An 11,125-nucleotide genomic window follows, 5' to 3' on the forward strand; every position below is an offset into this window, starting at 1 on the left:
CTACAGCATCTCATAAAGCACTACAAATCTTTGTCCCTATGTTTTCAATGTTAAAGTCCTAAACAAAAATTTCATCAGAGACATCCATTTTAGTCATATAGGATTAAAAAGTGTTTTCATGCTGCTTACTTCAATGTTTATTGTACTTAAAAAAATTATGATGGTAATAAAAGCAGGTTTAAAATTTAGAAAATGAAATAAGGGGGAAAAACCATATCATTGTTAGCATTTTGATATATTTCTTACCATAGGTTTGAGTTTTTTTCCCCTTTTTATGTAGTTGTCACAGTATAAATGATTTCCATCGTGTAGCCATTCTTCTATTGCCTACTGAGGGAGCTTGCTTCTAATTTTTAATTATTTATAAATAATTCTTCAGACAATACCTTTTTGCATAAAACATTTTCTTCATTTAGAATTATTTCCTTAGGACTTTCAGAAATGGAATTACTTGGTCAAAAAGTATCAATTGTTTTTGAGACATTTGTACAGATTCATGCATTTTCAATCTGGGCATAATGATCTGTAAATTTTACTTTTGAACACTTAAAAATCAGTCACTAAAATAATCAGCCATGAATATTAGTAATATATGTGTGTATATATATGTATGCATGTATATAAACAATTCACTAATTATCATTCTTCAATGACAACTCCATAAACCAATTTATACAGACTCTGCTAGTGGAAGAATCATGCAGAAGAGGCTTTTGTTGCTTTGAATAGAATATACACTGCACTGTGCATCTAATGGTTTCCTGTGGCATGCCTCCCAGATGCCAGGCACTGTGCTAGAGCATAAGGTACACACATTCCCTCTTAAACGAACTCACAGACTGGGGGTATGCTGGTGGAGAGAGAAACAAGCAAGTGCAAAATACTGTGGCGAGTGCTGGGATGGTGTCCTCTCTCTCAGATTTTAGGAGCACCTAATTTAGAGTTAGGGAGTCACGGACAGCTCCTTAGAGAAAGTCCTGTCCGAGAAGGACCTGAAAGGATGGATGCACCAGGCTGAGGAATAGCACATTCAAAGTATCCCAGGAAGGGCCAATAAAAACATCCTGGAGAGAAAATAGCTGGGCAGTTTCTCAAAAAGTTAAATATGAAATCACCATATGACTTAGCCATTCGCTCCTAGGTATATACCCAAAAGAATTGAAAACATATGTTCGTACAAAAACCCTGTACATTAATGTCCATAGCAGCATTATTCATAATAGCCAAAAAAGTGGAAATAACCCAAATGTCCACCAAGTGATGAATGGACAAACAAAATGTAGTATATCCTACAACGTATGGATACGATTGTATACTACAATCCGTACGTGTTATTTAGCCATGACAAGGAATGAAGTACTGTTATATGCTACAATATGGATGAACCTCGAAAATATTATGCTACGTGAAAGAATCCAGACACAAAAGGCCACGTATTATGTGACTTCATTTGTATGAAATGTCCAGAACAGGTAAACCTATAGAGATAGAGAGTAGATTAGTGGCTGTTGGTGGATGAGAAAAGGGAGGAACTGGGGAGTGATTGCTAATGGGTAGGCATTTCTTTCTGGGGCAGTGGAAATGTTAGAACTAGATAGTGATGGTCATACCATATGATGAATTATACACTTCAAAATGGTTTAAATTGTGAATTTTATGTTATGTGAATTTTATCTCAACTTTTTTAAATTTGAGGGAAAAAAACCCCACAAAAAACCCAGAGAAGAACTCAGCACTTTGGAGCAACTGAAAGTAGCTTTGAATTACAGAGAAGTCTAGAACAGAGAGTGCGAGTGCACAGCTGTGAACTGAAAAGGTAACTGGGCCAGATCTTGTAGGGTGGTAAAAACTATGCTAAGGAGTTTGGCTTTACTGGGAGGGCGAAAAGATGCCAGTGGAGGAGATTCGCTAGGGTGGTGACCAGACCTCATGATGTATGTTTTCCAATAATCTTCCGACTACAAAGGAAAGAGACAAAGAGGTTATTTTCCCCACTGGTTGTCAATCAGTTCAGGACTATTGCGAATTGACCTGAGATAATTTTGCACAACACTTAGGTTTTTTTGGAAGATGACAATCACTGCTCAAGAAGTTTAAGGTGGGAGAGACAGTTACCCCCCTGCCTGCCCAATTCCATCGTGATACATGGATAAATGGTTATAACAAAAGTGAGCCTCAGACCAAATTCTGCTGCACATTTTTCAAAAGATATATAAGTAATTTTCAGGAGACACGCATGATGTTTGTCCTGTTAATACCATTACTGCAATTTTTTTTTTTGAGGAAGACTAGCCCTGAGCTAACATCTGCCACCAATTCTCCTCTTTTTGCTGAATAAGACTGGCCCTGAGCTAACATCCACGCCCAACTTCCTCTACCTTATATGTGGGACGCCTACCACAGCATGGCTTGCCAAGCGGTGCCATGTCCGCACCCAGGGTCCGCACCCGGGATCCGAACCGGCAAACCCCGGGCTGCCGAAGCGGAACGTGAGAACTTAACTGCTGCACCACTGGGCCAGCCCCTACTGTAACTTTTAATGTAATACTAGTATGTTTTACAGTTGGCATTACAATAAAATATTCTCAATAGCATCACTATAATTTTAACTTTATTGCATTATTATTATTAATCCTACCAAAAAAATTTACTCCCATCTACAGTAATTAGAATTTTTATATTCTTAAAACTTTCATAAATGAAAATGTAACAGAATCCGGACACACATGTAAATGTTGTTCTTGGAAAATAATGAACTTTTTGTTTATGTCGTAGAGGGGTTCAGATTCTTTAGCGGAGTGGTTGGTGATTTGCAAGATGGGAAAATTTGAGTATCCTGATAACCCAACTCCTTCACTTTATAGATGAAGAAAAATGCCTTGTCCAAGATCACTCATACCAGAAATTTATCCATCTTCTGACTTTTAAGCTGTCTCTCCATCCACTAGCCATGGCTGAACTGTCTGACTGATTATTGTCAGTTTGCCAATTAGATGTTTATTTGTACACCTCTCGTTGTGTATATATATTTTGTATATATCACCATTCTAGACATTGGAGATACAGTCGTGAACAAGACACACAAAAATGCCTGTCCTCAAGGAGCTTAGATTCTGTTGGTGGGAAAAAGTCAATAAACAAAAAATATAAATAGGATACACAATTTGTTGGGTTTTTCTAAGGAGAGAAATAAAGCACAGATGAGGGTAGAGAGTGTCAGGGCAGTGTGGAGGTTTAAATTTCTCAGTGAGATGAGCAGGGAAGGCCTCGCCAAGAAGAGTTAAGTTTCCTTGATGCCAGGGTCCACCATGTCCTTATCATCTTTCTATTTATCTTACCATGCTTGGCACAGTGCTTTGAACACAGGAAGCATTCAACACATATACTGAATCTCATATTTTCATATGTTGAGACTTGAAATAAAAACAAGCTAAGAAATCCTTTTTCTTCCCAGTAAAATGAAAAGAATTATAGAATTTCCGTAAAGTTAGATAGGTCCTTAATCATGGAATGAACTTTGATCATTAGTTGTTGTTTTCCTTATTTTTATTTTTTTCTAGGAGTTTCATTTTAACAAATATGGTGTATTTGATATATATATATTATTTACCCAAAATTAAAATTAAAAAGAAAGAAGGACATTTTGATAATTGGCAAAGCAACTCCTCACACACACAAAGCTAGGTCAAGTTTGTCTTCTGAAACTCCATAAAATCAGTCAGTGTACCATGCCTGGAAATAAAAGACGAATTTATCTCAGAGATTAGTTTAAAATAAACCAGACAAGCTACATATGTGGGAAGATTTCCAGTCCAATTTCTTCTTTAGTATAAGATCTGCCAATACAGGGAGGGGGGAGGGCAAAAGGGGTGATTAGGCTCACATGTGTGGTGATGGACTGTAATTAGTCTTTGGGTGGTGAACATGATGTAATCTACACAGAATTCGAAATATATTACGATGTACATCTGAAAGCTATATAATGTTATAATCCAATGTTACTGCAATAAAATAAAATAAAATAAAATAGAAAAGATCTGCCAATATACTCTGATTCCTTGGTGCTTTTCTCATTTTTACATACGCATGTCTGTGATAAACATATCTTGCCAACAAGACTTTTCTCTTATAGAACCAAAGACCTAGCAGTACTTTTACACTATTAGTGGATGTTTATTAAGAGCTCACCATGTGCAGGTCCCAGTGGAGGCTGTGAGAATATCAAAGGACCATCTAAGAGCTAGTAAGTGTCTCATAACTAGTCGTACCTGTCATCTAGGAAAAAGAGCAATCCCTTTTCTTGTTGTGTGTCTTCATTAAATAGATGTTTATGATGGCTAATGCATTTCATTTGGTGTAGTGTAGTGGAGAGCTCCCTGATCTCACAGATGGGATCCTGCTTCTCGTCTACATTTCTATCTCTCATTTTTTTAATTGAAAATTTTTTTATTGAAATATAATTCACACATCATACAATGCATTCTTTTTTTTTTTTTGCTTAGGAAGATTTGCCCTGAACTAATTTCTGTTGCCAATCTTCCTCTTTGTGTATGTGAGCTACAGCCACAGCATGGCCACTGACAGACAAGGGGTTCCATGCCCTGGAACCAAACCCAGGCTGCTGGAGCAGAGTGTACTGAACTTAACCACTAAGCAACCAGGGCTGGCCCACAATGCATCCTTTTAAAATGTACAATTCAGTGGTTTTTAAGTATTAAGAGTAGTGTAACCATCACCACTCTCTAATTTCAGAACACTTTCATCCTTCCAAAGAGAATCCCCATAACCCTTAGCAGTCATGCTCATTTCACCACAACCTCCCCCCAACCCTAGGAAGTCACTAATCTACTTTCAGTCTGTATGGATTTTTCTGTTCTGGAAATTTCATATAAATAAAATCATATAAATATGTGGACTTTTGTGTCTGGATTCTTTCACTTAGCATAATGTTTTCAAGATTCATCCGTGATCAGTACTTTATTCCTTTTTATGACTGAATAATCCATTGTATGAATATACTACATTTTGTTTATCCATTCATCTGTTGATGGACATTTGGGCTGTTTCCACTTTTAGCTATTATGAATAATGCTGCTGTGAACATTTATGTACAAGTTTTTGTGTAAACATATGTTTTCAATTCTCTTGGGTACACCTAGGAGTAGAATGCTAAGTCATATGGTAACTCTATGTTTAACATTTTTAGGAACTCCAAAGTATTTTCCAAAATGACTGAACCATTTTATATTCCCACCAGTTCCAACTTCTCCACATCCTTCCTCACCACCTGTTGTTGTCCATCTTTTTGATTATAGCTATCCTAGTGGGTGTGAAGTGGTAACCTATTGTGGTTTTAATTTGCATTTCCCTAACAGGTAATATGTTGAGCAACTTTTCATGTGCTTATTGGCCATTCATATATATTCTTTAAAAAATGTCTATTCAAATACTTTACCTATTTTAAAATTGGGTTATTAGTTTTTTATTATTTTGTTGTACAAGCTCTTTATATATTCTGTATAGTAGCCTCTTATCAGATATATCATTTGCAAACATTTTCTCCCATTCTGTGGGTTATCTTTTCACTTTCTCAAAAGCGTCATTTGAAACACAAAAGTTTTAAATTTTGATGAAGTACAATTTATTTTTCCTTTTGTTGCTGTGCTTCTGCTGTTGTATTTAAGAAACCATTGCTCAGGGAGGTTTGCTCCTACGTTTCCTTCAAAGAGTTTTATATCTTTAGATCTTAAATTTAGGTGTTTGATGGATTTTGAGCTGATTTTTATATATTTGAGTTAAATTTTGTATGATGCGATGGCTAATTCTATGTGTCAACTTGACTGGGCTAAGGGATGCCCCGATAGCTGGTGAAACATTATAACTGGGTGTGTCTGTGGGAGTGTTTCCAGAAGAGATTAACATTTGAGTTGGTGAACTGAGTAAAGAAGATCATCTTCATCAATGTGGTGGGCATCATTCAGTCCATTGAGGCCTACATAAAGCAAAAAGGTGGAGGAAGGGTGAAGGTCTCTTGTTTGGGCTGGGACGTCCGTCTTCTGCTCTTGGATGTTGGCGCTCCTGTTTCTTGGACCTTCGAACTCAGACCAGGACATACCCATCAGCCCCTTGGTTCTTGGACCTTTGAATTCATATTTACCTCGATGGTTCCCCTGGTTCTCAGACCTTTGGGTTTGGATTGGAACTACACCACTGGCTTTTCTGGGCCTCCAGCTTGCAGACAATAGATTGTGGGACTTGTTGGCGTCCGTGACCATGTGAGCCAACACCTCATAATAAATCTTTTTCTCTCCATATATAGAGATCTCTATATCTATCTATCTATCTAGATATAGGTATATATATCCTGTTGGTTCTTTTTCTCTGGATAAGGCTGACTAATACAGGTGGGGTTCCAATTTCAGTTTTTTGTACATGGATATCCAGTTGTCCTGGCACCATTTGTTGAAAAGACTATTCTTTCCCCATTAAATTGTCTTGGCACCCTTGTAGAAGTCAACTGACCGTAAATGCAATAATTTATTTCTGGACTCTCAATTCAATTCCATTGACCTAGATATCTGTCCTCATGCTTATATCTCACTGAATGGATTACTATAGCCTTGTAGTAACTTTTGAAATTAAGTGTTATTCCAACTTTGCTCTTCTTTTTCAAGAGTCTTTTGGCTATTCTGGGTCCGTTGCATTTCCATATGAATTTTAGGATCAACTTGTCAATTTCTGGAAAAAAGACACCTGGGATTTTAATAGGGATTGCATTGAATCTATTATCAATTTTGAGAGTATTGCCATCTTAACAATATTAAATCTTTAATCCATGAACAAAAGATGTCTTTCCATTTTTTTAGGTCTTTCCTGGGCATGCACTCAGCCCTTCTGGATTTCCAAGTCTTTTCAAAGCCCCCTACGAATATCTCATTCGCCAGCTTTTCCTTTTAAGTTTTTTGGTCAACTTCTTGTTTGTCTCAGTTGTTATCTCTGCCTCAGGCAGCTGTGACGTTAAACAATTGCCAGTTGATTGCTTTTGACAAATGTCCCTGGAGAAAAAGCTGTTCTGAGTCAGTTCAAATTAAGACAAAGCCTTAAAACAGGGTTTTCAGGGGAACTGCCAAACATGTCAAATAATGACAGTTCTCTGAGAATGGTGTTTTGGGGCGTTCCAAACCCATTCTGCCTCCTCCAGGGGATGCTGGCTGCTGGTTTTCTATGAGTGCAGTGCTGTTCATTCTCAAGGCTGCTGTGGAGCTGAGAGAAGGGGTAGGAACAGGCCCGTGAAAATGCCACGAAGCTCCCAGTGCTTCCTGTGATTCAGCCATTTTTTGTAAATAAATGCTCACCTTTGGTTAATTTCCTGAGTTCTGAAAAAGTTGTTTTTGACAATTTTTCCCAGTGTTCTTGTTGGTTTTGTGGAAGAGCAGCTTTTCAGAGTTCCTTACTCTCCCACTCTCACTACTGTCGCTGCCTGTCCACCTATATCTTGTCATTCACGTTGAGCAAAGTTCTCTGAGGCCCTGTTTCTACGTTTAAAAAAAAATAGAGATAATAATTTGTTCCCCAGAGAATTGTAAAGATCAAATTCCACAAGCAGACATTTGTAGGCCCACTGAAGAAACTATAAAAAGTTACACAAATATGAGTGCAATTGCTCTGCCCTTTGTCAGGGAGGGTACAAATTCTCTACATTCTACCTCATGTCAATCCTGGTTTTTCAACATTTCATGGTGTGTGAATTCATCGCATTGTTTTTGATTGCTCAAACAATTTACCACATTAGATAGTATTAGTTACTGAGAATTTTCCCTTTCACCCTCGAGTCCAGACTAGAGAGAACTGGGAAAACTCCATTGTCTCCTTTTGCTATAGGAAGAGGGGTAAATAAAGAATTTGAGGCAAAAAGCAGTGAAATGATTTGTCTCAGGTTACACAGCTAGTAATTTGTAGGCTCCATCTTGATTCCCCAGCCTGACTGACTTGCTATTTCCATTATGCTATTTGGTTTCCCAAAAGGTTAGGGAGTGGGAATAACAGAGATCTTTTGATCCAACCTGTTCTTCATCATATGTATTATTTTTAGACACAGTGAGGAAAGATGGATAATCTGACCCAAAGCCATAAGATAAAAGTAATATTTTATTTAGAATTGCGGCAGTATTAGCCCCAGCTTAGTAAATGGAAGTAAGGAACCTATTTGGCTGTTTGAAATCCTGTTTAATTAGTTTGTTGTAGGCTGCAGACGAGATTCACCACCTTTACAAAGTGGACCAGGAAATTTCCCAGAAGTCTGTAGCTGCTAAGCTAAGTTTCCAAGGATCACTATGACTTGCTTCCTTCTAACCCATAAAGTGCAAATCATTGCACAAATAGCCCAGATAATTAATGCACAGTTAACTTTTTGAGCCAGTGTGACACTTGTTTGGCCTTAATTCACTGGTCTTAATGTTCCTCGCTAGAGCTTTTTATGTACAACTCTTCCATTATTAAATTTACCTTCTCTCTCAGTTTGCTGAGTGTGCCTTGGAGTAATTTTTTCAGAAATGATGTAAAGGTCATAGATTTCTGGGCCCTTGAACAACTGAGAATGTATTTCTGTTCTTGATGTATGAACAACACCTCAGCTGGGCATTGACGCTTGCATCACAGGCATTTCCCTTTTCAAGGGACTGACATAAGTACAGACATTCCACTTATTAATATAGAGTTTCCACATTTCACAAGTTCTAGAGAAGGGATCTGTACAGATTACAAAAGGGACAGCACGGAAAGCCTCAGGCCCTGGTTTAGATGTTTTGGATGCTTCTGAGGGTGTCCACTGGTGTCTTTTAAAAAGTCTACTAAAGGGGCTGGCTCCGTGGCCGAGTGGTTAAGTTTGCATGCTCCGCTGCAGCGGCCCAGGGTTCAGATCCTGGGCGTGGACATGGCACCACTTGTCAGGCCACATTGAGGCGGCGTCCCACATCCCACAACTAGAAGGACCTGCAACTAAGATATACAGCTATGTACAGGGGGGGTTTGAGGAGATAAAGCAGAAAAAAAAAAAAAAAGATTGGCAACAGTCGTTAGCCCAGGTGCCAATCTTTAAAAAAAAAAAAAAAAGTCTACTAATGAGGAGTGACTCTGCACTGGAGGGTGTGGACAGAAGTTTGGAAAAGGGACCAATTTCCCCGGCAACTTGAGTAAAACCTCCCCGAATAAACTGCCTTTCCTCTGTTGTAATGTCAAGTTCAAAGACTCCCAGAGTACACAGATCTGAGGTCCGGCCTCCTGCCAACAACAAAAAGGCATGGAGGCTGGGGCCTGGTCAGACCCAGTGGAAGACAGAGCCCCAAGTTCACTAACCCTTGCAGTGGACACTCCAAGAGCAATAAATGCCAGGATAATTTAATAACCTGTGTTCATTTCTATGACATAACCAAAGCTTATGGCTTGGCATTCCGCATTGTAATAATAATAAAAGTTAACATTTTGTGTTTACACATATTAATTCATTTAATTCTCAGACAACCTCATGAGGTGGTAACTATTTTATCATTCCCAATTTATACATGAAGAGACTAAGACAAAGAAAACGCAAATTGTTTATTGGAGGTTGTGCCCTTAGCAAGTGGCAGAGCCTCACTACAATTGATCGGGGCTGAATGTGCTTCACTACGCTGTGTTGATACAGTGATGTGTTAAAACTTCATCAACGTAAATGCCTTTAAACTTACTATTGCGTTATCTGTAAAAAAGAGAGTTTACTGATTCTGACTTTAAAGAAGTTTGTAGAAAAATGTTTATTGAACGCATTCATGAATATACACTTAGATTCTTGGGTTTGCAATAACTGAAGTGGCTTCACCTGGTTCAACTGCTTCTGCTACCTACTCTGACCTCCCTCTTTCCCCTTTGGTGACTGCTTCCATTGCTTGTAAACACATTTCTTAAAATGATATGTACTGTGAAGCAGTTTACATGAGAGAACCACTCAGGTGTCTTCTAACTCTAAAATTCTGTGATCCTGCGAGAATTGTTGTTAAAAAAAGGTGTTATGCCTATTAAAGTCATCAAAATAAACTGAAGTGATAAAAATATATTGGATATGCTGACGGGAAACAGGTGCACTTGTATAAAACATAGTTCACTTGGGGGCTGGCCCCGTGGCCGAGTGGTTAAGCTCATGCGCTCCGCTGCAAGCAGCCCGGTGTTTCGTCAGTTCGAATCCTGGGTGTGGACATGGCACTACTCATCAAGCCACGCTGAGGCAGCGTCCCACATACCACAACTAGAAGGACCCACAATGAAGAATATACAACTATGTACCGAGGGGCTTTGGGGAGAAAAAGGAAAAAAAATAAATCTTTAAAAAAAAAAAAAACATAGTTCACTTGTTAAATGTTTTCTTAAGAGCAGTTTGAATATGTGTGTGTGAGTATGTGTGTATACACATAAGTATAAAAATCTGATATTTCCACTTTTTTTTAAGATTGGCACCTGAGCTAACATCTGTTGCCAGTCATCTTTCTTTTCCTTTTTCCTCCCTCCTCCTCTCCCTAAAGCCCACCAGTGCCTAGCTGCATACTCCAGCTGCAGGTCCCTCCAGCTCTGCCGCACAGGATGCCACCCCAGCACAGCCTGATGAGCAGAGCCAGGTCCGTGCCCAGGACCCAAACCGGTGAAACCCTGGGCTGCTGAAGCAGAGCACGTGAACCCAACCACTCGGCCACTGGGCTGGCCCCTGGTATTTCCAGTTTTAGAAGATTGTGTCAGTTAGGAATGCTTTGGGCTGTAAATAACAAAGTACTTGACTTACAGTGGCTTAAACACGCAGGGGTTTATGTTGCTGGCCTAGCAAGAAGTCTAGTGGCAGGTGGTCGCTGGCATGGGTTCAACAGTCCAACTCTGTTCAGGATGGACCTCTGGGATGCTCTTGGTCTTTCTTGTTTGGTCACAAGAAGACTGCTTTTGGCAGCCATGGAAATTCACCACCCGGATCTCCTGCTGCAGAAGAATTCACTGACAGCCCCAGCTGTCTGCATCTCCCACAGTGTTCACGCTGAGCTGCTCCCAGCCAGTGACTAACACAGCAGAGGTTACAGTGCAGGCCCATTCGTGCAAAATGCTGTAAAGG

This window comes from Equus quagga, chromosome 3, assembly GCF_021613505.1.
Source record: "Equus quagga isolate Etosha38 chromosome 3, UCLA_HA_Equagga_1.0, whole genome shotgun sequence".
In the NCBI taxonomy this organism is placed as follows: Eukaryota; Metazoa; Chordata; class Mammalia; order Perissodactyla; family Equidae; genus Equus; species Equus quagga.